The following is a 25,885-nucleotide window of genomic DNA, read 5'->3' on the forward strand; positions in this document are numbered from 1 at the left end:
TTTCCCTGAAATTAAGTCAAAATGAGTCACAAACTGTGGTAATTTCAATGAAAATAGCCACATAGAACTACAAGGAGTGGCACTATCAGGAGGTATGGCCTTCTTGGAGTAGGTGTGGCCTCCTTGGAGGAAATGTGTCACTGGATGGTAGGCATTGAAGTTTCAGAAGCTCAAGCCAGGCCTAGCAGCTCATTCTTCCTGCTGACTGCTGATCCAGACATAGAACTCTCAACTCCTTCTCCAGCACCATGTCTGCCTGCACGCCACTATGCTTCCCAACATGATAACAATGAACTAAACCTCTGAACTGTAAGCCAGCCCTATTTAATTGTTTTCCTCTATAAGAGTTTCTGTGGTCATAGTGTCTCTGCATGGAAATAAAACCCTAACTAAGACACAGACATAAGCATAAAGTACCAAAACTACAAAATTCCCAGTGGCAACATACAAAAAAATCTGAGATGAATTTAGATTTGATAAGGAGGTTTTAGACAGAGCACCAAAATCATATAGATAAAAAGAAATCAGCAAATTGAACTTCATTAAAATTAAACATCCTGCCTTGCAAAAAAGAAGGCTATACACACTCTTTGGGTGTTTACTCAAAGAATGTTCCATCCTTCCCCAAGAACACTTATTCAGCTATGTTCACTGCATCATTATTCATAATAGCCGAAAAACTGAAAACAACCTAGATGACCCTCACCTGCACAATGGATAAAGAAAATTGATAAATTTGCACAATGGTGTATTTACTCAGCTGTTAAAAACAATTACATGATGAAATCTGCAGGCAAATAGATACAAGAAAAACATCATCCTGAATGAAGTAACCGAGACACAGAAAGAGAAATATGGTATGTATTCACTTACAAGTGGCTTATTACCTGTTAAATACATGGTAAACACGCTACAATTCACATACTCAGAGAGGCTAGGTAATGAGGAAGGGTGCATGAACCTCCCTGTGAAGGAGAAATAGAATATTTGCATGTGGACTGGCTTTGTGAGTGGACTGGAGGCAGTTGGGGACAGGAATGGGAAGGATTAGGTGTTGGGGTAGGCGTGAGATGGAGGACAGGAGTCAAGGGAGAGACAGCTGGAATTCAGGAGCATTGGTGGGTGGAAACTTCCCGGAATCTATGAGGATGACTCTAGTGAGGACTCCTAGTGTGAAGGATATGTGGTCTGAAGTGGCCATCTTCTGTAACCAGCAAGGCTTCCAGCAGTGGGACTGGGTTGCATTTGGTTGAGTTGTTGGCCTAGAGGGTCCTGTGGGAATCTGTAAAACAATCCAGGAAGATGGTAGGAAGAGGACACTTTCTGAAAATTGACAACATGGCCCCATTGCTGAGGACAACAACTACACAGTGCATTGAATGTAGAGAGGTTGAGCTGGTACTTACATGGAGTGCCTAGGCTCTATCCTCTTTGGTACAAGAAGGCATGTTGAAGGCTACAGAAAGAGAACACCGATCTGAACACCTGAACACCAATCCAGCCAAAAAACCCTTGACCTACACTCTGTTCTGCCTGCCAGATGTGCTGAGGCAGTGATGTCGCAGAACTTGTGAGAGTGGCCAATATTTGTTTTGGCATGCAAAGGAGACTATGAGATAAACTGCCTAGATGGCCAGGATCTAGAGACCTAACGAAATACCAAACACAACTAGCCAAAAACAAACGAACAAACAAACAAACAAACAAAAGCAATGAAAAGAAAAAAATTAGGTATATTAAGGTAGTTAAGAACCTGAAGAGATCATAATATATAAAGAAGTATAATGTGCTGGGATGAGAAATACCCAGACTTATTAGATATACCAAATGAAAATTAACCACTGAATCACTTCAATTAGGACATGACATGTGTAAATCAAAGGTTTCCAAAAACCAACATAAAACAGCTAAAAATTAGAGCATAGCTTGTAACAAAACGGTAGAATATGTGATGAAAAATAAGCAACATAATAATTCAGATTCATGTTATTCCCTTCACAGTCTAGATTTGTAACAGTGTTTTAGGGTCTTGTTATACAGAGAAATCGAACTATTGCCCTTTTTTTTCCAAGTGTACAAAAAATGCCTTGGAGGGCTGACCACAGGGGCAATATACTTAGTGGGTATGCTAAGCCATTGTGTTTTACATGTTAATGTAGATATGAATTTCCTAGAGTTCTTGTTAAGTCATAAGTTTTGTTAACAGGCAAGGAGGACCAAATAAAATCCCCTTTGTTTTGTTTTTCATAAAATTTCAGGTGATTTAAATGAAAATAAAAGGTTAGATGAAGTGAAAGGCATTATGTTAATATAATCAAGAAAAATTCTATTCATTTTGAAAATGAATCTGAAAATATTTTCAAAACACATTTTTATCCAAAATATACAAAAACTTGTACAAGCCAGGAATCCAAAACTTGATGTTAAACCCAGGCAACACAACTGACCAATGATAATATACAAAATGTAAATCAGAATATAAAAAGATTCTCAACATCTACCATTAGATAATTGTAATGAGCTGCCACTACTTCTATTAAAATAGTGAAAATTAGTATGAAGCACTAATAACACCAAAAAATAAGAAGACATTGAAAAACATGCACAGGAATTTACACTCCTTTGATTAGAGTGGAAAATTGTGTAACCACTTTGAAAAACAGATTGGCAGCATCTTACAAAGCTACAGTTCTTAAAAGGCTGTACTCCTAAGAATTTTCCCAAATAAGTTGAAACTATGTCCACACAAAAACCTGTATATGAACATTTCTAGTAACTTATTCATAATTTTTAAAACATTAGAAACATATAGATTATTTTTCAAATCTGGTATTTGATAAAAAAACAAAATTTAAGATTTTTACAAGTTTTTAAATAATAAAGTCTATGTTTATTTTAAAAAGAGACAAGTCATAGATCAAAGGAAAATTCTTGCAAATAAGATATTTGATGAAATTGAATTTAGAATTCTCAAAACTCAGTTGTCTTAGATCAAACAACACAAGAAAGAGCTAATCAGACAAATCACTAAAATAAATATTCAAATGGAAAAGAAAAACATGAAAAGATGCTAAGCTCTATTCATCATTAGGAAATTTTGAGTTGAAGCAATGAGATACCATTACACGTTGTTATAGCTGATAATATTTAGAAGATGAAAAATATCCCTGACAGGTCTAAGATAATAGGAAGGCACTAGAACACTCATGCAGAGCTAGTGAAAATCCAGAATGGAGTGGGCACTGTGAAAGGTGATTTGACGATTTCTTTGAAAGTGAAACAAATTTAATATACATCCCAACAATCCTATCCCTAGATATTTGCCCAAGAATAAATGAAAACATATGTTCACAGAAAACTGGTAACATGTTATGTTGATTTTACTCATAATCACCAAAGGAAACAACAAAATGTCCTTTGACAGCAAATGCATCAGTAAACTGTGCTTCAGTGCAAACACATTATAGATGAATATCAAATGTTTTATACTGAATAATAATGTCCAAGGCCAGAAGAAAGGCTCAGCATTAATGGTGCTAAGTGCTAAAAGGACAGCTGGAGTTCAGTTCTCAGAACCAACATGGTGAAAGAAGAGAGCAAAGTCTGGAAACTTGTAGTCTGATTTCCATTTGTTTGCACCACCATGAGTGTACATACACATGTATACACAGGCAAAAATAAAAAGATAATCAGTGGGTCAAGAAGTTTACTACGAGATGGTATCTCCTAGGAATGTCAGAAGAAATACCATAAAGTCTCACTTACATGGATGCCTAAACACAAGCTGAATAAGGACAACAATAGACATAACAATGCCACTTTCTTTTTTAATATTTTATTAATTTATTCATATTACATCTCAATTGTTAGCACATCCCTTGTATCCTCCCATTCCTCCCTCCCTCCCGCTTCCCCCCTACTCCCCTCTCCTATGTCTGTGACTGAGGGGGGGCCTCCTCTCCCTGTATATGCTCATAGGGTATCGAGTCTCTTCTTGGTGACCTGTTATCCTTCCTCTGAGTGCCACCAGGCCTCCTCATCAAAGAGGACACAGTCAAAAATAGGGCACCAGAGTTTGTATGAAAGTCAGACCTCACTCTCCACTCAACATAAGGGAGGGTAGGAAGCCAGGATGCTTCAATTCTAAGCAAAGAATTGCTGGACTCTAAGGAACACTGAGAGCGTGAGAAATGGTCTTCCCCAGGGAAGCACATACCAATAGGTTATCTTATATCAAATGGTCAGCCCTGAAAACATACCTGCAAGTAATTGTACAGACTGAGCAGGTTGTACTTACATACTTAGAAATACATATGTATATACATATATGTATATATTTGTATTTATTTATATATAGGTATATTGAAGAGCCTTAGCTAATGTCACATCAGTTTGTCAGCAGGCACCATTTTGTGCCTGTCTCTAAGTTCACCTCTATTGCTGGAAAATCCACAAACTGTTTCAGGAAGGAACCACACTAGGCTAGAACCAATCAAGTACCTAATGTCCCCAGATGTTATAGGTAGATTGCTTAAGCATTTTGTGGTCAGGTTTGACCAATCCCTTAGGGCCGACCCAAACTTGCTAAATGTCAACCAATCCTGTAACTGCCAAACTATAATCTCCCATTCTTTCCTGAAACCACAATAAAAACCCTGCCTAACCTCGGTGTGGGACTCTCCCTACCGAGCCTCCACAATGGTGAGGTTTGAGGGCCCTCGAGCTCAAGTTTCAATAAAGGCTCTTTGCTTTTGCGTATGACTTCGGGCTCTCGGTGGTCTTTGGGGATTTTGAGAACTGGGCATAACAATATATACTTATTTTATATAGCAACTAGTAATGAAAAAGGAGCTCATTAGTTTGAAAGAGACCAAGTAGGAGTATATGGGGAGGGTTGGAGCAGGGGAACAGAAGGTAAAATGATGTACTTTATTATAATTTCAAAAATAAAAGAAATAGGTAAATAAATTAATAGATAGTGAGGGATTTAAAATCTCAATAAAATCTAGCTTCAAAAGCTCACATACTGACTCTGGCATAATGACACACACTTGTAATTCCATCATTTGGGAGTTGAGAAGAAGAGATTTAAGTTCAGGGCCAGTGCTGGGCTACATAGAGACTAGGTCTTCAATGCTTCTAGTTATATACTAAATGCCTCTACTTATATAGTATTTTTTAAGTTTAAAAACATATGATAGAAAGCAGATCAGTTGCTTTCAGAATGTGGAGGTCTGGAAAGAACATGAGATGATTTCTTAGGGTGCCAGAAACTTTTAATATTGATTATATAACTATAAGCATTTGTGGAAACATAGACATATACACAAAATAGTCAGAATTTAATGTGTAAATATTATACCTTAACTTTAAAATAAGTTTATGCAAATCCTCTTAGATGCTCAACAAGATCTTCCTCCACAGGGGCTCTGAGCAGTTCAGTGGCTACCACTGCCTACCCTGTGCTCAACACACTTACCCATTTGTGCTGCAAAAGTATTTATCTCTGTGGAGACTCTTTCACAAGAATTAATATCAAAAAGACAACAGTGTAAGAGGAAGTAACTGCATACTTCATTGCTCCAATTAGTCTGAAGGCTGAAACTAGTATTCACTAATTTTCTTCTGTACTACCAATCTAAGTTTTCTCTTTCTGGAGCCCATTAATCCCAATGGGTAACAGAAACATTAATTGCCTTATGAATGAGAATCAGTGACAAGATTATGACTTCTTTTTGCCTTCTTATCATTGGGTCCAGATGACCCAAAGTACTCATAAAGCATTCAAATACTGTACTTCACCTGGAACTTATTCTTGAACATGTATCTTTTTAAGGAACCTGGATCTGTGGAGTTTAGCAACAATTATTCACAAAATCCCATACAGCTGCAGCAGAGCAGACAACAATACTTACAGTGAAGCAGATGTGGCAGTGGACCAGTCGCTATAATACTATCTACCATCCATTATGTAGACCACCACGTTTAAGCTGAAAGTCTGATAGACTGTTGCAATGGCTTGCTGAAGGCACTGAGGTAGCACTAGGTCAGTAGAAATATGTAGCATAGATATGGAACCACCAATGCAAAATCTTATGTTGCAATGCCATGACTTCAATATGAAGAACACATAAGCCTGAGAAACAGGGGCAGCAACACAGGAAGTTTGTGCTTACTGTGTAAAACTATGACCTCTACAAGGTTCTTCTATCTAATGGTGTTTATAGATAGGATCAGAGAGAAACTTACAGGGAATACCATTCTAAAAGAATAACATTCTGGTTGTTCCATAACAGAAGAGAGTGATGGAGTCAATCACCACCACATAGACAATATTTTCAAATTATTTTACCATCCCAAGTACAGGGATAGACCTCCATTCAACTGTTGGAAGGAGACAGAAACTATATTGGCCATGCCGTGCATGTGTGTGTGTGTGTGTGTGTGTGTGTGTGTGTGTGTGTGTGTGTGTGTGTGTGTGTCTATGTGTAGTTTTATCTTTCTACCACCTTCCACCTTTTCTATTTATCACGTAGGTACATTGTACCATCACTCTGGTGACTATAAGAGAATTTAATATTAGCTGGCCGCACATTTTTGTCTGATCGATACTTTGATGTCTCCTCTGTAGTAGATGCTTCTATTCCAGAGAGAAGATATGAAGAAGGTATGGGTTTCAAGGAATGTATTTCAACTAAGAGTCCATATCCCAAATTCTCTAAAATGCCTGAGCATTTCTCTTTCTCCAGGGTACAGTCATGTGACCAAATGTTCACAGGCACTATGGAGAGGATACAGGAATGATTATAGCAGTTAGTTACAGTGTTCTACTGCCCTGGTGGCCTAGACACATCTTCAGTAAAGAGATCTTATGTTCAAAACTTCAGCAGGGTACAAAAACTATGAAAAGACCCAGGTTTCTAGTGCATCACCCACCCTCATGTTCCTGATCTTTCACTCTGGGCTCTTATGATTCTAGAGCTTAAGCAGTGTTGTTTCTAGGTTTTGCAACTATTTGGGACCTACAAAATGCATAGTCTATTAATCGTAACCATAATTTCAATTCTGTCAGGTCAGTTCTTTGCTGCCCCTCCAACCTTGCCAACCATTGTGTTAATTGTATATCTCATCCTTTGAACCTACTCCCTAGGCCTTGTTGCCTTGTGAGAAGTGCTACCATCCTTCTGGCAGATTACTGGACCAATTCGGTATTGGTTTCTTCAACTGTTAGCCAACCCGGTAGAGGAGAACCAGATCTGAGTTTTTCTGTGATACTAACACATTTCACATTAGTTCATCACTGGAGGATCTTGGTGAATAGGAGTCCTCAAAGTCTTCTCACCTCTGGTGAGCTTTTAGCTTCAGATAATGTTTGTTCTACCTTAGTCACTTCCCTAATCCTTTTAATCTATTTTTTTCATCACCTGCCAATATAAATTCTGTCATTTCAATATCATTTGCTATAAGAAAAGTCTCAGCCACAGTTCTATGCTGGGTTGGAAGACTGCAGCATTTGTTTGTTTGTTTGTTTTGTGTGTCTGTGTGTTTTGTCTGCAAGTATGTCTGTACGCTACATGTATACAGTGCCCACTGAGGCCAGCAGAGGGCGTTAGATGCCCTGGGACTGGAGTTATATTGTGAGCCACCTTGTGGTTTCTGGAAATCAAGCCATAGTACTCTGGAATAGTAGCCAACGTTTACACGCATGTCTGTACCACATGCATGCAATGCCTTGGAAGTCAGAACTGGGTGGGGGATCTCTTGGGGATCAAGTTATACACTGTTGTGAGCTGCCAGGTAAGTGCTTGAAATTGAACCCAGGACCGCTGGAAGGGCAGCCAGGACTCTAAACCAGTGAGTCATCTCTCCAGCCCTAATAGCAACTTGGTAGGAAACATTAGGATATGCCTCTATACAGTTGTAGAAATCTGAGGAAACCAGTTTTTTGGAGCTCTCCACATAGGTCCTCTCAAGGTATGTGTGAAAATTCTAGCTATTTCTAATTACAGCTGTACCCTAGGTATAAGAAAGCTGCATTAGTTGAATATTCATTAATCTGAAAAATATAACCACTCTTTTAGACCATGAGTTTAATCTTCAGGCTTGTTTGCATGTTTGTTTGTATATATGATTGATTATGTGTTTCCTCCCTGCATTATAAAAGGGCAATTTGTAATCTACCAAAGAGATTATAAGACTAATATTTAATATCCAATCATTTGCTAATTCTTCCTCAACTTGTTATCTATTTATATTCATTAACAATGGCTCAATTTCATCATCTTAATAAGTGTCCCTTTTCAGGGGATTTGAAAGTCTGAGTCCATACAGATCAGTGTGCCTACACTGGAGAGCTCTTTTAAGTTATGGTGAATTTTTTTAACAATCAGGCCACCACTTTGTGCCAGAGTAAGTTCATGTTTTCCCTGCCACCCTGGATTGGGTCTCATTGAGCGCTGGACAGTAATCCAATCACAAAATTCTCTCATACCATTTGTTCTTTAAAAACTAAACGAGCCAGTTAAAAAACAGACACTGAGTTGGATGACCAACTGCAAAAGATGTATTGGTTAATAATATAGAAGAAATAAGATTGAACTAGGGGAGAGGTTAGGTGGAAATACCAATGTAATACCATGGTGCTGGAGAGTTTCAGAGGGGAAAAGGTGTTTGAGAGGAGTCCAAACTAGGAAGAAACTTCTGAGCTTGGATATAGATATTTTTCTCAGCCATTGGCTGAAGACTACTCTAGGAGGAGACTGAAGTCTGCTTAGTGGCTCTCTTTGCTGGCTAGTGAGAAGAAGATGGGCTCTGGTTTAAAGCTGCTGTGGAAGATCTGTTTGATTTGGGGTTTGGGTATTTCACTTAATTTATCAAGTGAAGGTATGCAATGACCAAAACAATAAACCTTGTAAAGGTGATCAATGTTTTTAGCCATGAGGGCAACGCAAACTAAAACTGCCTTGAGATTTTTATCTCACTCTAGTCAGAGTGGCTGCATTAAGAAAGCCTTCAAAGGTGTGGGGGAAATAGGAGCCTTTATGTTCTGCTAGAGGAAATGTAAAAAGGCGAGATTGCTGCAGAAATCTGTATGGACATTTGTGGAAGACCTAAACAACATGTCCCAGCTATACACTCTGGCCACAGAGATGCCCGCACATTCATGTTCATTGCTGCACTGTTCATAATAACTAAAATATGCAATCAGCCCTGATGTCCCTCAGTGGAGGAATGGGTAAAGAAAAGGTGGTAAATACATACAATGTGATTTTATTCATTCACGAAAAAATAATGACATCACACTGAATGTGGAAGTTTGCACTTGTACTTTAAGCATTTGAGTGGCTAAGAAAGAAGAATCACCACAACTTTGAAGCCTGCCTGGACTACACAGAGAGCTCCAGGTCACCATGGTCTGTAGGGTGAAGGCCAGTCTCAAAAAGTAATTAATTACTTAAGTCATAGCAGTTGTAAGAAAGTGAATAGAACTAGAACTCATCATTCAACAAAAATACTGCCGGATTCCTCTCATTTGAGGAGTCTGTTTACATTTGCATATGTGTGTATACATGGGAGTGTGCAAAGGGGTCATGAGATTAGAAAGGGGACATGAATGGAGAAGAAGCAATCTTAAGGGAGAAGAGAGGTGGGCAAAGAGAGGGTAAAGATATACATAGGACATGGAAGCAGAAGACGGCTATAGAAGGGGAGAAGGGAAACAGTGAGTTGGGTGTAGGAATTAGGAGAGAGACGTCAGGGAGGGAAGAATTGAGAACAACACATGCATGAAAATGTCACAATGAAATCCAATACTTCGTATAGTAAATTTAGAAAAAAATTTAAATCTGATGGGCATGAAAAAGGAACTATAGCTGGAAGATGCTAACCCAACTTTTCACTGCCAGGCTATCAGTTCATTTTGAAAGAATATCTGAATGTCATGTTTCCACGGCCAAGAATATTTTAAATTTTAAATAAGGAATAAATCTAGCAAACTTTGAGCATTAAATATAAAAGACTATAATAAAGCTATAAAATAAGACAGTATAATATAGAAATAATCATAGGCAAATACATTAAAGAGACAAAATTGAGCTCAGAAATAGAACCACACTTATGCTCTCAATTAAGTTTTGAAATAAAAGCACTAATGTACTGAAGGGAAGGGGGAAAATTCTTTCAACACATGGTGTTGGTGTGGTGGATATCCATTTGCAAAAAAAAAAAAAAAAAGTCTTAATCTCTACTCACACCTTACACAAAATTATTCTGAGATGGATTAAAGACCTAAATTTAAACCCTGAAGGAATAAAACTTCAGGAAGGAAGTGAAAGAGAGTGCTTCCACAGCAGAAGAGAAGGCAGAGACCTTAGACCAGACCCAGAGTGCAGCAGCATTCCAATGGGAACGTGATAAATTACATTGCATTGAAGTCTGAGGGTTCTGTGCATCAAGATGCATCCAAAACTGGCAGGTTAAGAGGAACTATATATATCTGATGAGTGTTCTAGACCGAGACAAGACAGACAGATAGATAGAGGGGGGTGGACAGGGAGGAAGGGAGAGACAAAGAAGGTGGGAAGCAGAGAGAAAGAGAAAGAGGGAGGGCGTCATTTACAAGAAAAATTCAACTGGGCAGAATCTGTGGCAGTTAATAAAGGGGTATACGAGAATCATCAATAATCATAATAAGTTTTCAGTAGCATTAGGAATTAATGAAGAGACAATTAAAGCAAATAGTGTATTATTGATCACCCATGGAAATAACTAAAAACTAAGAAACAAAACCCCAATGAGACCAAATCTTGATGAAGATGTGAAAAGTCCAGGATTCTCCTTCCGGGTGTAAAGGGCTGTAAAACAGGGAAGCACTCTGTAACACAGGCTTTTGCTTTAGTTCCAGCTTAAACATACACCTACTCTGTGACCCAATGACTCTGTCACCACATCTACTTGCCCAAGAACAGTGAAAACATGTTTACATGTGATATTCACAAAGAAGAGGAACCATCTTGAATGTCTCAGTAAAACATTGCCAAGCTGAGCAAGGAACCCAGCCAGCAAGTTATTAGACTCAGTCAACGTGAAGTTCCAGAGATGGCAAAACTTGGCACAAGCGCAGAAGGGGGAGTCAGACAAAGGGCTGCCTCCAGGACAAAATCCAGGTGTAAAGCAGTAGTTCTCAACCTGTGAGTCATGACCCCTCTGGGACCCAATGACAGTTTTACAGGGGTCCCGTAACACCATCAGAAAACATGGACACTTACATTACAATTTATAGCAGTAACAAAATTACAGTCACAAAGCAGCGATGAAAATAACTTTATGGTTCCGGTCACCACAACAGGAAGAACTATATTAAAGGTTCGCAGCATTAGGAACATTGAGAACAACTGCTCTAGAGTGCTGAAATATCATCTCTGTGCTCTATGTGCTTAGAAAAGCTCATCAAACTGTTCGCTTCAGAAGTGTGCGCCTCGGCACACTAAGTTGCAGCACAGGATTTTAAAAGTAGGAAAACTACAAACATCATGTGAGGTCATATTAACTCCAATATGGATGTCTCTCACGGAGGGAAAGAGATGGGGACTCTCAGATACTATATGCGGGCAGTCACTCAAACCAAAGACATTAGAAATATAAACCTACCGTGTGTATACCATGTGTGACACGGCTACTCCAGTTGTAGGCATTTGTCACACAAAAATAGCTGTACATACGTGTGCGTATGCATATGACACTGCTCCCTAATTCTATTACATATGAAGCCACCACAGGACATGCATTAGAATGTTGGGTGTAGAACTGCTCACATGGCTATCAATAGAACAAAGTGAGATGTTATATCGTAAGAGAACGAAGATCCCACAAGGAAGTGGGAAATATAGATAACTGTTAGAAAGCCAGACACGTGCATTGTGCATCTCCACACACGTGAGCGAATCAGTGGCCTGAGTGCTGGCTCACAGATCTAAATTCATCAAATGTTTATATCGTTATTACTTTGTCAAATGTATTATTAATTTGTTTATTTACTTTCCCAACGAGTTATTTATGCTTTCTGTGTTCCTGATACACATTGCTTCAGTGCAATTTAAAAAGCAGATTGCCTACTCTTTTATGACATTATACGGAAAACCCTAAAGACGCCATTGAAAACCAGTTTAATGCTCAAAATAAACAACAAAAATCAATAGCATTTCTGCTCAATAATAATAAACCATCAATAAATAAATCAAGAATAAAGATGTTAGACTAATGGTCCGTGATATATCTTAACAATTTATAGCTACAAATAATATCTCTTCTGAACAACCCACCCCCTGAAGAAGAAAAAAAAAAAAACATGAAAAACTCTGTTCCTCTCTGTAATTAGGATGGAGTTAATCTGGATTTACTATTAAAGACATGAGATTCCAAAATAGAATGTTCCAGGATTATTTCAGGTAATAATTTCCCTTCACTATGTTTTCCCTTGTCTAATAAAAATTGATCCAGTGATTATCTGGAGCTCAAAATACTTTCTTATAATACTCAGAATTACTTAGCTAGCTCACAACTCTTTAGAACTTCCCTTCGTGGGTATAGCATATGCACTCAATCTGGAGCAGTTGTCTCTCTGCTGATCTCAGATATGAAGAAAGAACAAAGACCAGAGTTCTTCTTGTAGGATACTGAGGACACATCAAGAGGAAAGAGGGGCAATATGTAAATCACAGCCACTGACCTAAAGGGGCGGGGCTCAGCCTCAGGTGGTTGCCTCTAGGAACAGCCTGGAGGAGCTGGAGCTGGGAAAGGGTTGCTGGGTAATCCATTTCTTCTGCAGCCCTACTCAGCTCCACATTGCTCTCCAGGGTGGTCTTCTGTCTTCCTCAAGGATGTATATGTTCCCTGGGACTTTGCTCATTCTCAGAACTGGAAGCAAGGCAAGTCCAGTGTCACCGCCAGCAGCTACTGATACAGACACAACCCATTCAGGAACATATGAGGTCATCCTGCACAGAAAGTACATCAGGGATTTACCTGGTAAGGATTTTGTAATTGTTTCAACACAGATAGTTTAAGGGGATGCAAACAGCTGGAGGTAGCACACAGGCATCCAACCTGCCCTTTCCTCGGGGCACACCAGCCTCAAAAGGCCAGAATGCTGGCCCTCAAATTTTAATGCTGTTTCTGATGAGTCCTGGAGAGCTTCTCTAGCATAGCTTTTGAACTGTCTGCCACCATCCCACACCAACCTGCCTCATGATAAAGAGGGACACCTGCTCTCCTCAAAACCCTCAGCCTATTAACTTGATTTAGCAGTGGGAAGGAATTCTCTCTCTCTCTCTCTCTCTCTCTCTCTCTCTCTCTCTCTCTCTCTCTCTCTCTCTCTCTCTCTCTCTCTCTCTCTCTCTCCTCCATAGTACTGAGAATATTTTGTCTAAAATATAAGGGAATTTTCTCATGTCTTCCCCATGTGCATCAGGACCTTACATTTACCTCCCTAGGAAGCTTCTCCTGAGGAAGATTGGAGCAGGAGGGAGTTTGTGTGCTAGAGACCCTGCCAAGGACACTGCTATTTCCACACACAATCCTTGCAATGGTTCTGTGGAGCAGATTATCACTACTTTATAAATAAAGGATCAGAGAGTTGATCAAAAACACAGTGTGAAAGAGTCAGATCTACAGTCCAAGCAAAGGCACTCCTCACACTGAGGACCACACTTTTTCAGTTGTCACTCAGCAAATATTTAGACCCCACTCAAGGGGCCAGGCCTATGTGAGAGAGTGCAGTGGTAGACCAGATGAACCTTCTGCCTGTATTGGCATCTTGAGGTGCATTTGAGAGGATGGGTGAAAACTGGGAATGAATCATATGGATACAGGGCAGGTAGATGCCAGGGAAATTGCACTGAAGTTGAGCTTTTTACAAATATTGAGATAGCATTGTCATTTAACAATCTCGATGTGCATAATACAATTTGATTTTTGTTGTGCTTTTTCCCAGGAACCCATGGCACAATCAACATTATGAACACATTCGGCATCCTAACCTCTGCCCATGCTTCTTCCTGATCTTTCACATTTCCTTTTTTCACCCTTTACAACACCCTGCAATCCTCAGGCAGCCACACATTGGCTTCTGTCACAGTCACTTGGTTTACAGTTTGTATTTCAAGTAAATGCACTTGGCATCTGTCACTCAGTGTAATGGATCATAGATTTACTCATGCTTTTCCTTGGAAGGTCTATTTACTCGTTATTATTGCTGAGTAGTATTCCACTATATGGATGCATCCTGGCTTGCTTATCCATTCATTCATTAGTGACTATTTTGACTGTTTCCAGCTTATGATTATGATAAACCAAGTCACTATTGCATATTCATGTACCTTAAAGTGAGATGAGGTCATAGAGCTGAAGGTTCTTGGTCCTGTCTAATGTTTCTCTGCTGAAGTATTGTGACAAAAAGGAAGCTAGCAATTATTTGATTAGTTCCACTGGGCCCCATCCTAGGGTAATTCATAGCTGCTTCCCAGTGATGCCCAGGCATTACCCATTAAAGACAGACACTACTACCCATAGTCTGAGGGTTAACTTTACCCCATCTGTTTGACTGGTGTAAGGGGTCTCTGGCTACCCAACAAAACATTATTTCTCAGTTTGGTGGGGGAAGGAACTATTTCCAAATAAGCTTTGCATGTTCATTAGAAGACAGGCAAAGCTTTCACCTATGTGGATGGCATCACCCAATCCTTTGTGGCCTGAATACAATAGACTGATGGAGAAAGGGAGCTGCCCTCTCTAGCTGAGTGGAAGCATTCATCCACTCTGGCCATCAGTGCTCCTGGTTCTCCAGCCTTCAGACTCAGTCTGAAAAGCATCCCTGACTTTACCAAGTCTCCAGCTAGCAAACAGAAAATCTTAGCATTCCTCAGCCTCCATAATTACAGAAAACAATTCCTACAGTGAATCTCTTCTTATAGATCTGTATCTTCGTTATTGTCTCCCTTTCTCTAGAGATCACTCCCTAGTAAACATGGTCATGCACACACATGCCACTGTTTCTTACTCTTGTCTTACAGAGACACTGATTACGGCCATCTCCCACAAGCATAGATAGCACAAGTCAAGCAGAGTCAACATCAAGTTCTTAATGTGGGCTATTAACGCCTAGTGGCCAGGGACCTCACCTGAAGGCCTCAGCACTGACTGTAATGGCTTTGAGCAATGGCTGAGTGCACCCCATCCTGCCACATGTCCTGGGAAAGCAGCAAGCAGGCATGCTATGATAACCTCCAGGATGGAAACTTACCACATGAGGAAATCGCCTGCTCAGCGCAGCTTTGCCATCCTCACACAGTTTGTCCATCGCTGCAGTCTGTCAAGTTGACCTCCACAGAAGCCAAGAAGCTACCTTCCAGCCTTTAAAAAAAAAAAAAAAAAAAAAAAAAAAAGAACAAGGGAGTAAGAAAAATTCCTTCTGCTTAGCAGTCCTTGTCCCTATGACTATAGCATTGATCAGATCTCTGCCTAGCATGACATCAGATCCATCAGAAAGCACGGATTGGCCATCATCTCAAAGGAAGCAGGCTTGCCTTCTGCTAATACCATATAGGAATTCCTTTGTACCGTTTTATGCATGCCAGTCCCTAGCTTGACAAGTGGAGGCTGTATAGTAGACTTGATTTCCATACTAAGCCATGCAGGGCAGGGTAGACGCCTCAGTCGGGAAAGTGCTTGCTGCTCAAGCATAAGGACCTGAGTGTGATCCCAAGAATCCACAAGTACAAAAACATTAAATCCAGGCTCAGCAGCACATGATTATTATTATTATTTCAGTGATGGAGAGGCAGACACAGGCAGATCCCTGGGGCTCATGGGTGTGGTGGTTTGAGTGAGATGTCCCCCATTAGTCTTAGACATGTGAATATTCAGTCCCCAGTTGGTAGATGTTTAGAAGCTTAGGAAGTATGACCTTGCTGGAGAAAGTGTGTCCCTGGGGACTGGTTTTGAAGTTTCAAAAGACTCATGTCATCTTGAGGTAGCTCTCTCTGCTTCATGCTTGTGGTTGGAAGCATGAGCTCTCAGCTGCTATTCCAGCTGCTATTCCACTTGCATGTCACATCTGACCTACCACCGTGCAATCTAACTGTAGTTTCCAAATAAACTCCTTTTTCTATAAGAGGGCCTTGGTCATGGTGTTTGGTCACAGCAACACAGAAGTAACTAAGACTAGGTCAGCCTAACCTAATAAGTAAGCTCCAGGCCAGTGAGAAACCATATCTCAAAAAAGTTAAGGTGGATGAATACCAAGAAGCAATACCAAAGGTTGTCTTCTGCCCTTTATTCACACATGCACAAATGCACATGCCCACACATATCTGCACCCATACAACATGAACATGAACACATATACATGTGCTTAAATACACAAAATTAAAGATAATTGAATAATAAATAAATAAAACCTGGAAATGGTTCCACTTGAATCAACTTCTGTGAAAGCCATGGCCTTCATCTAGATTCCATAGCTTTATCTACTGTGTCTCTGCACAACCCTCTCTGAGCCTATCGTCGATTGAGTGGTCTAAGACTGAACTGCAAAGAGCAGGCAAGTTTGTCCAGCCACCACAACAGAGGAATACAGACTCAGTTCAACATGCCCCATTTCATTTCTGTTATCAGTGCGCAATGCAAGTTCGTAAAGAACTGGGAGAGCTTCCAGCCAGTTATTTATCCCAATAGCTCCTTAATTTTGTTAGTGCTTTCATTATTTAAGTGGATGCATGTGGACAAGTGTTGTAAGGTATTGATCATAGTGTGAACTCTGAGCCTGTGTTGTTTAGTGGAAAAACCTGACTTTGGTTGTGGTGTGGCCCAGTCCTAGCACACACCTTTAATCCAAAAGCTGTCTGCTTGAGTATTGTAAACAGGACTAAATAAACCCAAAGTCAAGAGGCCCCGCAAACAACCAGCTGACAGAGAGTGAACATGGGCTAAAAAAAAAAAAAAAAAAAAAAAAAAAAAAAAAAAAAAAAACACATAAAAAGTAAGAGGAAATCAAGAGGACAAATAGGGCATCACAGAGGAAATAGAAGGGAGAGACATTCAGTTTGAGGGTTTTTGACACAGCGTGGAGAGAGAGAGCTTCCTTTTTACTTCTGGGATGTCAGCTGAGGAGGAAGGTCAGCTGGGTGCTTTCTCTGCCTCTCTGAGCCAGTAGCCTTTCACTGCAGCATCAGTTTCTTGAGTCTTTTTTGGTAAAATTGAACTATTGAGAATTTGTTAAAAACAACAGACAAGAGCACCGAAACCTCAACTGCTTCCTACAGTGGGAATAAGTAGAGACACAGCCTCTCTCTAATATGACCACTAGAGGAGAGCTCGACGCACACCTTAATTTCAGCATGTATCGGTGCTCAGTAGTAAGGTGATGCATTTTCTCATGCATAGAAGAGACCGACTGCAGTGTCACTGAGATTCCAGTTGTGGACTCTCTAAGTAGGAGGCATATTTCAGGGAGGGTACCAAGAACTGCATAGCCTTTGGTGTTGTCACTTTAGAATTTTTTTCCTGACTGCCTTTTATGTTAATCGTATAACTTTGGGCAAAGTGCATATCCTCTTTGGTTCTCAGGAAAACCAAAAATAGTAGCATTTTCTCAAGTACTTGGGGCTGCATGAGAAAGCACTTAAAGTGCTTCTCAGGGGCCATGAAAGCAGCAGGAGTTGGCTGCCTGAGAAGTCTCCTCTTCTGCTGGTCTCCTCCTCTTCATGATCCTCCTATATCTAGTTGGAATTGGTCCCACTGATGGATGCCTAGTGTCTTGCCTGTGGAAAGAAAAGCATTAGGAGTTGAGCCATGCCGAGCTCCATTGGTGCTCTGCATTAATAAGCTGTTTACAGACATTTGCAACCCCAGCTGGGGACAGGAAAAACTGACTTATGCTCCTGTCACATCTGGTCTGGTACCATCGAGCTCCATGGGATGCTCAATTCCACTGACAAAGAGTATGCTCACAATGACAGCTCCATCAGAACAATGCCATCCATGGACAGGAACAGTAGACTTTAGCCCACCATTCACATCACAAGGCAGAAGAGGACTTTGAAAACGCTATGGGTCCAAGAGATGAACCCGAATGCCTGCCCTACCTTGATCACACAGAAAAGAAAATGACAGACAGTGGTGAAAATATTGGAGAATCCTGGAGCCACAAGAAGATGGCATTCAGCAGAGGAGACGTTCAACACCCCTTTCAATTCTGCTGAATGTACTGGACAAGTCACCAACTTCTTTTCTGTTTCCACTCACAGATATGTTTATGTTGACAAGGGTTATCCAGCTCTGTCTCCTAGTCCAAGTTCATACCAACTTCTGTTACTATCAAAAAAGTTTTGTAGGGACACAGAGATATTTATTTGTGTCTACATCTTATGTCTATCATTGTTCCATAATGTCAGAGTTGAGTAGTGGTGACACAGATCTTATTGCCAACAAAGCCTGAAATGTTTGCTATCTGGTCTTTATAACAAAACCTCTGCTGGACCCTGTCTTGACAATAGATTACACAAGCTAAACCCAACCTGTGGTCCATAAAACACCATAATCTTGGAACTAAATTAATGTAATGGGTTGTTTTTTTCTTTCACAACAAAATGTCTTGAGGTTTATTAATGTAGAGCCTTCACATTATGTATGGAAGTTTCTAAAATAATACTCAGAAACCACATTAGGCTTCTGTACACTACGTTTCCAGAGAAAGGAATGTTGTGATCTGTGTGTCTTAGTCTTATTTTTAAAGAAACCTAAAGCAGTAACCTTCTGTATTATTACCTTTTTAGAAAGCAAGTGGAGTGTGCCAGCGGGACAAGGAAAGAAGATGAGGAAAAAGCCTCCATTGCCAAGGTGGCTCCCATAAAATATGGCTGCTCTTGATCTCTGACAATACTACCTCAGGATTGCCTTTGGCACAGGAGAAAAGAGGAAACTGTATCCATAAGACTGCAAGTTGAGAGACAGGATCCATGGTGATTACAGGCAGTGTGAGGTTCAGGTGTACCTGCCTGCAGGCTGACCCCTGCAGAGATGTTGGCCAGAGATGCAGCTACAAGAGGAAAGTGAGTCAGAAAGTCCCTGAAGTCATGGGTAAATGCTGAAGTCAGGGAAAATGGTGCTGAGTTTTCCAGAGTCATCTGGCCTCTGTTTCAGGAGTGTCCAGGTGGCTTATGTCAGAAAACACCACTGTGTCTCACAATGGTCTAGATTCTCCAGACCTCACTTGCTCATCTCTGCTTCTACAACCTCCAACTTGGAGCCCACCTCTAGTCATTCGTGCTGATTGACAGCTTACAAATATTTAGACTCCTTTAGGAGATGAACTTTAGGACAAGCCTCTGAGGGATTTCGAATTTAGGTTAACTGAAGTAGGAAGACTCACCACAATGTGAGCACACTGAACTGACGACCAAGAAGAAAGTTGACTGTATCTCAATATTCAGCATCCTCTGCTTCCACAGTGTGATCAGGTGTCTCATACTCTTGCGTCATGACCTTCCTCCAAGATGGACTATACCCTCAAACTGTGACCTTCCTCCAAGATGGACTATACCCTCAAACTGTGACCTTCCTCCAAGATGGACTATACCCTCAAACTGTGACCTTCCTCCAAGATGGACTATACCCTCAAACTGTGACCTTCCTCCAAGATGGACTATACCCTCAAACTGTGACCTTCCTCCAAGATGGACTATACCCTCAAACTGTGACCTTCCTCCAAGATGGACTATACCCTCAAACTGTGACCTTCCTCCAAGATGGACTATACCCTCAAACTGTGACCTTCCTCCAAGATGGACTATACCCTCAAACTGTGACCTTCCTCCAAGATGGACTATACCCTCAAACTGTGAGCCAAATTATGACCTTCCTCCAAGATGGACTATACCCTCAAACTGTGAGCCAAACTACACTCTTTCTTTTTTTAATATATTTTATTAATTTATTTGTACTACATCTCAATTGTAAACTCTTTCTTCTTTAAGTCACCTTTGTCGGGTATTTTGTTACACAATGAAAAAATTAAATAGTCTACTGCCATTATTATGTCCATATGCCAATGACTCTTTTTCTTTTCTTCTTCTTCTTCTTCTTCTTCTTCTTCTTCTTCTTCTTCTTCTTCTTCTTCTTCTTTTAAATTTTATTTTGAAGAAAGGGTTTCTCTGTGTAATAGCACTGGAACTTGCTTTGTAGACCAAGCTGGCCTCAAACTCACAGAGATCCATCTGTCTCTGCCTCCCGAGTCTTGGGATTAAATGCAGGTGCCACCTTCATCCTTCCTTAACCTCCTCTAAACCAGTGGCCTTATGTCTGCATCTTCTGCCATCAAGGCAGTCAAGTACAGTGAAAACAACAGAAATCTCCAGAACAGAGACCCAGGTTACTCAACCTCTACAAGTGTCTGTCTCCAGGCATCCAGAATGAAGCAAGCAGGAGAGGGTGACATGGGGAATTACAAAGCAACTTCTGCCAAAGGCATGGCCACAACAGCTCCATACTGTGCTGTCAGTGTCTCTTGCTACGTTGGTTTCCATGACTTCTTCTCTTCACTATATCCCCTATAGCCCACATTTCATCTTTCACTTCCTTTGTCCTCCTATCCAAATCATCTTCCATTATTGATTGAAATCCATCCCTCAGACAAATTCATATATTAAATTCCCAACCTCGGTTGTGACTGTATATGGAAACAGGGCCTTTAGGGTTGGAATTAAAAGTAAAATTAGGTCATAAAGGTCAGGACCTTATTAGATATGATTAGTGTCTTTGGGGGGGGGTTGGTCCTTGGTTTTATTTGTTTGTTTGTTTGTTTGTTCATTTGTTTTGGTTTTCTGAGACAGGGTTGGGCTGTGTACCCTCGGCTGTCTTGGACTCACTTTGTAGACCAGGCAGGCCTCAGACTCACAGAGATCCATCTGCCTCTGCTTCCCTAAGTGCTGAAATTACAGATGTGTGCCAGCGCACCCTGCAGGATTAGTGTCTTTAAAGAAGAGACATCAGAGGCTTGGCAGACAGCCTAGCTAGCAAAGTGCTAACCACAGTCATTAGGATCTTAGTTCAACCCCCAGGGCACACATTAAAAAGTCAGGTGCAGTAGTGTATGCTCAGAATCCCAGCTCAGAACACAGAATCAAGTAATTCCCAGGCCAGATCAGTGAGAGACCTTATCTCAAAGAAAAGGTGAATAGCTACCCACCACAAGGGGGCACGCAAAGGTCATTCTCTGGCCCTGAGGTGTGTCTACATGCACACACAGTAATTTAAAAGATACTATTTACTTTCTAAAACAAATTTATTGTCGAATCACCAAAGGTGGGTATTTTCTCAGGACAGCCTGAGCTGTCTAAGGAAACGACCTCTTCTTCTGCCTATTTTAAAATGAAAGTGTTCCCCAATGTAAGGATGCTGTCTTAGTCACCACTCTTCAACTGTGGTGAAGAGACACTATGACAATGGCAATTATTTAAAAAGAAAGCATCTAATTGGGGGCTTGCTTACAAGTTCAGAGGCTTAGTCCGTTGTTGTCACAGTGGGAAGAATGGCACCATCACACATGGCAATGGAGCAACTGAGAGCTACATCCTGATCCACAGTCTTCACCATCCTCCAGGTTTAAGTACATTTCATCCCTTCTCTTCACCTAGGACTTTCATACCTATCTGCCCTGCCCACTAAGCACCTGAAAGCTGTAATCCATTTGATATTCCCACTTGGTACCTCTCAGGCATAGTAACTTACCATCTGTAACCCTAAATTTTCATATTCTGTCTTGGATATGGTCAATATAATCTTTACATGCAATGCTGGGCCATGGATCACTGTATGGAGAGACAAAACACAGGCAACCAGATACCCTGAGCTAGCATCCTTGTACTGGGTATCCCATACTGTAATAAATGATGAATATGATCTGTTGTTTGAGCCTGTTTAATCAACCATTATAAATGTTAGAATCACAGAGTCTGTCACTGAGAAGACCAAGATTGAAAACAGATCAGTAACTCCAGACACATCTTCAACAAGGTAACTGGACTGTATGCAGCCAACCTTGTCCCCTATACCTGAATATCCTATGCTCTCCCATGTCTCTATTGTGCTCATGGTATGTATGATAATAATAACAGATGTTCACACTGGCTTGTGGCCTTTCCATCTCTCTTCTCTGGTTATACCTCACCAACTATCACTTTTCTACCACTGTTTGTATGGCCTGGGGCACTTATACTTTCCTCCAGGAACTGGTATATGTACGACAGTGTGTGTTGGCCTCTTCCTTCATCTCTCCAAGCAAAATTTATATCTCTTCTCTCTCCCCAAGCACTTTACATTCTCAGTGCTATAAAGGCACCAATGACTTGGTGTGATACTGTGTTTGGGAACTTATTTTTCTTTGCTGTTGTTATTTTCACAGTTTGAGGATCAAACCTAGGGCCTCATGCATGCTAAGCACGTGCTGTAGCACTGAGCTACATGCCCATTCTATGAGCTCTGAGTTTGTCTTCTCTGTTGGATCGCCAGCTCTGGGTCAGCAGGAAACTGACTAGTTCATTTCTGTGTGCACCACATGCAAACAAACTGCCTGCCAGAGAGAGAAGTCAATACATGTTGTAAGCAAGGTTGAACTGAGTGCATGGCTTTCCAAGGCTTTTGCCTTTTTTGAACAAGAGGGGTGAGAAAGAATCTGGAAGCCAGTAAGGGACCTATAATAACTGACTACAGGGACATACACAAGGAATCTGCACAACAGGAAAAATTAACAAAAATGGGCACATTGCATCCCCACTAAAAGTCTTAATATCAAGCACACCAGTAGTAGTAAGGCAGTAATAGCCTAGGATCTTCCACTAGAGTTTACCAACAATAGAGCCAATTCCCTAAGGATTAATATGTTTCACAAAACCAGGTGCTTAAACATGTGTTTGAATGGATGGGGACAAGGGAGTTCTTGCCACTTTGAACTCTCATGTATTCCCCCATGGGCCGTAAGTATATATACACCCCAGAGCACATGAGATGGGATGACTTCTGTCAGCGTTTTCAGTGGTGCAAGAAACATTTGTTTTTCTATAGGCAAGAAATCAAAGTAAATCTGCACGATCAACAAGGTGACAAAACTTTCAGGACCTCAAAGTAGAGATGTGAGTTTGATTGCATACACCAAACACACTGTCTCCCATAGATCCACTCAACTACAGAGAAAGATGCTATTCAAATGAGTAAACTTGAAACACTAACTGGAGTAGCTCCTGTCTATAATTCCAGCTGTGAGGAGGTAAGAGCAGTAGGGGCAGAGGTTCAAAGCCATCGTCTGATATATAGCAAGTTCCAGCCAGAGCTGGATGAGACTCTGTGTAAAAGAGAAGGAAGAAGAGGTGGAAGAGAAGGAGGAGGAGGAGGTGGAAGAGAAGGAGGAGGAGGAGGAAGAAGAGAAAAAGGAGGAGAAGGAAGAGGAGGAGGAGGAGGAAGAGAAAAAGGAGGAGAAGGAAGAGGAGGAGGAGGAGGAAGAGAAGGAGGAGGAGGTGGAAGAGAAGGAGGAGGAGGTGGAAGAGAAGGAGGAGGAGGTGGAAGAGAAGGAGGAGGAAGAGGAGGAAGAGCAGGAGGAAGAGGAAGAAGAAAAAGAAAAAGTCACTAGGAAAAAACGAATAGAAAACACTATCTGATTCTGGAGTCTGGGAAGCAGGTGGGTGAGCAGCAACTGCCTCAGCAGTGGCGAGTTGACAGTGGAGAGGGCTAGGAATCAATGCAAAGGAGAATGCAGAGTCCTGGAGAGGCTTAAAAGTTGACAGCAGTGGGTGTCACCTTTAGAAGTGAGGTGGAATGGTAAGGAGGCTAAGGAAAGGAGTGTCAATTGCTGGAAACCTCTGTAACCATGACACCCACCACCAGCTATGTGACAGCATCGAGATGAGAAAGAAGGAGCCTGGCTGCCTGGCTGCAAGTGCCAGCTGGTTGTTTACTGCTGAGAGGTCTTGGGCAAGTTACATCACCAGTCTGCTTTAGTTTCTGCATCTGAGGACCAGGATAGTAAGGCTTCCCTCCCTTCTCTCTTTAAAGCCAAGATTTGAAACTTATGAACATCCATGTCCAGCACATAGTAAATTCTTACAAAGAAGCAAATAAATAGATTTTTTTTTTTACTCCCAAATACACTCTCCTGTGAAAAAGACTCTTCCTGACAACAGGGATTCTGGAGAATTTTGCTCTGAGGGTGGAAGATACTGTAAGTAAAGAGCACTAAACACAATCAAAGTACAAAGGTACATGGGAAAGGGGACTTTGGGCATCTCACAGGCTACAAAGCAACTATCACTTTCTTTTTGGAACCCTGAAAACTGGTACCTAACCCAAATTTCTTGCAAAAGTTGAGAGGTGCCTTTCCTAGAGAATCCAACTCTCCAGAGATAACAGCAGCAAGGACGCCAAGCACAGGGCTCTGGAAACATCTGGAAACCATTCCTCTCATAATGGAGTTCATTGAGTTGAAGCTACATTCAGACATTCCGAGCTTGTGTTGAACTTCTAAGCCACCTGATGTCCTTACACCTGACCAAACAACCACTGGCCATGGATTGCATCCTTTGTCATGGATAAAGAGGACAAGCCTCCAAAGAGACAAACTGGAACAACCAGAAGAAGAGAAGGCAACGAGTCTACAAAAGGGAAAAAATAATGTCACATAATTTTAAAAGAAGAAAAAGGGGAAAGGTGAAAACAGAGTTTCCTTAGATAGTGAAACACGTTAAAGCAGGATTCAAGAAATAAAGTTTGAAAGTAAAGTTTAAAAGTATCACAGAAACCTGAGAGCCAAGCAGACAGAAAAAAAAGATGGGAAAGTCTTTTCTTTTTTACTTTAAAAATAAACATAATATGAGTGCCAGAAAAAAAAACACATGAGAAATAATTATTAGTAAAGTAATTCAGGAAAATTTCCAAGAAGTAAAGGATGTGAGTTCCAGAATGAGAAGCTTCATCAAAAGTCAAAAGTTTGATTCGGATCCATTTCTAAATCAGCTCAATAGCGTTTTATAGAAGTGAGAGGAAAGAATAGATTCTAGAAGTTTTCAGAAAGAAAGCACAGTCAGACACACCACATCAGGAGGCAAGTGACCCTCTAACTTTAGACAACTGTCCTGGACACTACAAGAAACAGAATTGTAAGTCCAGACCCTAAAAGATATATTTCTCCCAATTCACATTGTATGTTATACTCAGGAACACTTTCAATCCAACATAGGAACAAGATAAAAATGATTTGCGTGATATAACTATTCACAAAATTTGCTGTCCCAGTGTGTGAAGAGCCCCACATCCAGAGCCTAACAGTCAACTAGCCATATAACTCACAGAACATTAAAGAACAGATGCCAAAGCATACTACTTGAATCAGAGAGGTTGGGCGGGGAGGAGCATCCTTCCTTAAGCTTTAAGTACTGATCTGCTTGTTACATGCTGCTTGATAAAGAGAGACAGCAAGAACCAAAACTATCAAACTTAATTCAAGTAATTTAACTGAATGCCAGAGCAAAGAAAAATCACAGCATCACAAAAATACCCAGCATTCTAAAAGTTCAAAGAAAATGACTGAGTGGGAGGTCCTTATCAAGTGGATTGAGCAGATTAGCCACTGGAGGAAGGAGGATGAAAGGGGGAACACGAGTGATCTGAAGAGTTTCAATAGAAAATGTCCAAAATTTTATCTAAAGAGAAAAATGCTAAAAGAGTGAACATCATGTTAGCTATGTAAATATTTCACAAAGACTAAGACGTGTGTAATTAATAATCTTTGAAGAAAGAAGGCAGGTTTGACCAAAAAATTATTTTTGAAGAAATGACATAAACT

Source organism: Acomys russatus, chromosome 3, assembly GCF_903995435.1.
Source record: "Acomys russatus chromosome 3, mAcoRus1.1, whole genome shotgun sequence".
Lineage (NCBI taxonomy): Eukaryota > Metazoa > Chordata > Mammalia > Rodentia > Muridae > Acomys > Acomys russatus.